This window comes from Chrysochloris asiatica, unplaced genomic scaffold (assembly GCF_000296735.1).
Source record: "Chrysochloris asiatica unplaced genomic scaffold, ChrAsi1.0 scaffold00030, whole genome shotgun sequence".
Lineage (NCBI taxonomy): Eukaryota > Metazoa > Chordata > Mammalia > Afrosoricida > Chrysochloridae > Chrysochloris > Chrysochloris asiatica.
Genome location: NW_006408548.1, coordinates 2,069,875 through 2,072,639, shown reverse-complemented (window position 1 = coordinate 2,072,639; position 2,765 = coordinate 2,069,875). Strand labels below are relative to the sequence as shown.

The window sequence follows — 2,765 nt, the reverse complement described above, 5'->3', positions numbered from 1 at the left end:
TGGGCACAAATAGGATCTCTTCTAATAGGTTGACCAGCTAGTTGTCTTCCAAATTTCTTGATGTCGACAAGAGTACCTCCAGTGCTGCACCAGTTTGTTGAAACATTTCCATTTGTATTCCATCAATTCCTGAAGATTTATTTTTCACCGGTGCCTTCAGTGCAGCTTGGACTTCTTTCTTCAATATCATTGGTTGTTGATCATATGTTATCTCTTGAAATGGTTAAAGATTAGTCAATTCTTTTTTTTCTTCTTCTTTTGCCTTTCACTGCAGCACTTTTCTTTCTCCTTACACAAGGCTGTGTTGCTGGGGCCTAATGTTTGCACATTGACAGTAGAAAACCCAAAATTTGTTATCATCTCAAGAGTTGGGAATTGCATACCAAAACTTCACATAAATTAAAAGGATGAATTAATTTATAGGTTTAAATGCAAACCATCTTCCAACTCAAGGCAAATAACAACCCATGGGATTCCAGCGGGAGAACATCAACTAAGAAAGGAAACTGGTTCCAAGGTTCTGATTATTCCAACCCTGACAGGCAGGCAAGACAACTATGATAACTGCTCTGGGCCACTTACCAACCCTGCAGGTGGGATCCTGGAGCCATCAGTTCTTTGCATTAATACCCTGCACAGACTCACCACAACTATGGACTTCTCCCCACCATGTCATCCCTTCACCTCAGCCACCAAGTGACCGGCTTCACATACTCTAGGGGCTTAAATCAAAAATATATACAGGGTATTGAACATAGACCAAGGGAACAGGTAACTTGAATACAAGGTCAAGATCAGCAACAAGTCCTACGATCCAGTGCTGCTGATACCGAGATACAGGCTTCAAGTACAACTTATTTTCAAAGGCTTCTTCCAGTTTCACGAGGCTAGCATGAGACCTGCGGTTTGTGGGCAAGCCTGCACTCGGGAATGAGCTCATGGGGCATGTGGTGGCGCCTGCTGGCAATCCGTCTGGAAGCATTTGTGGTGGACGATGTAGGGGCCCGACTCATCGTACTGCTGCTTGCTGATCCACATCTGCTGGAAGGTGGACAGCGAGGCCAGGATGGAGCCGCCAATCCAAACAGAGCACTTGCATTCCGGAGGAGCAGTGATTCTGATCTTCATGGTGCTAGGCGCCAGCACTGTGATCTTCTTCTATATCCAGTTGGCGATGCCTGGGTACATGGTGGTCCCACCTGACAGCACCGTATTGGTATAAAGGTCCTTCCGGATGTCCACGTCGCACTTCATCATGGAGTTGAAGGTGGTTTCATGGATGCCGCAGGACTCCAAACCTAAGAAGGAGAGCTGAAAGAGCGCCTCGGGACATCGGAAGTGCTCGTTGCCGATGGTGATGACCTGGCCATCGGGCAGCTCGAAGCTCTTCTCCAAGGAGGACGAGGACGCAGCGGTGGCCATCTCCTGCTCGAAATCCAGGGAGACGTAGCATAGCTTCTCCTTGATATCGCACACCATCTCACGCTCTGCAGTGGTCGTGAAGCTGTAGCCTCACTCTGTCGGGATCTTCATGCGGCAGTGGGTCAGGTCCAGATGCAGGATGGTGTGCGGCAGGGCGTAGCCCTCGTAAATGGGCATGGTGTGTGTGACACCACTGCCAGTGTCCAGGATGATGCTGGTAGTGCGGCCCGAGGCGTAGAGGGACAGCACGGCCTGGATGGTACGTGGCGGGGTTGTTAAAGGTCTCAAACATGATCTGGGTCATCTTCTCCTGGTTGGCCTTGGGGTTCAGGGGAGCCTCGGTCAGCAGCAAGGGGTGCTTCTCGGGGGCCACATGCAGGTTGTTGTAGAAGGTGTGATGCCCAATCTTCTCCATGTCGTCCAGTTGGTGACGATGCCGTGCTCAATGGGGTATTTGAGGGGAAGGATGCCCCTCTTGCTCTGCGCCTCGTCGCCCACGTATCTGTCCTTCTGGCCCATGCTCACCATGACGTCCTGGTGCAGGAAGGCGCCCCACAATTGACGGGAAGATGGCGCAGGGGCCGTAGTTACAAGTAAAGTACACTTTGCACGTGCGGGAGTGGTTATCCTTGAGGAGCACGGTGATCTCCTCTTCCATGGCAAGCGGAGAGGCAGAGTGACACCAGCGGGCAGCTGAAGCCAAGAGGAGCAAAGGCAAGCCGGCGGATGGCAAAGACTGAGCAAGAATGGTCATTTATTTTTGGTACAGCAGCTATGGGCATTCCTTCCATCTTTTTTATCTGTCCTTTGAGTTTATTGAGCATCTTGGGTAAGTAGATGAAGTTTCCAGTAGTTACTTCTTCAAATATTTTTTCTGACCTGTTATCTCTCTTTTCTTTCTGTTTTTGCTGTTGTGTGCCTTCGAGTCTGTTCTTACACATAACAACCCTGTCTAGGGTTTCTGAGGCTGTAAATCTTTCTGCATCATTCAGTATTTTGCCCATAGATTATTTCAATATTGCACCTCAAGGCTTGAATTTTTTCTTCATTTCATTTAGCTTGAGAAATGCTGAGTGTGTTCTTTCCTTTCAGTTTTCTAACTCCATGTCTTTATACATTTCATTCAAATACTTGGCTTTGTCTTCTCAATTGAAATTTTATGTTCAGTTCTTAGACTTCTTGATTTCTTCAATTTACTTTAACTTCTGTATGCTCAAGAGCAAATCTCAGAGTCTCTTCTGATTTTCTACTTTGTTCCTTTCTTTGTTTCCTGTCTTTTTTTTTTTTTTCCTTCTCATCATCATACGTTTGTTTTTTATTTAAAGCTTTTTTTGTGTGAATTG

At 47.1% G+C, this 2,765-nt stretch overlaps 1 pseudogene; it reads right to left on the bottom strand.

Annotated features, from left to right (window-relative positions):
- Positions 1-936: 936 nt before the first annotated feature.
- On the bottom strand, positions 937-2,080 carry LOC102815296 (annotated as a pseudogene).
- Positions 2,081-2,765: the final 685 nt, after the last annotated feature.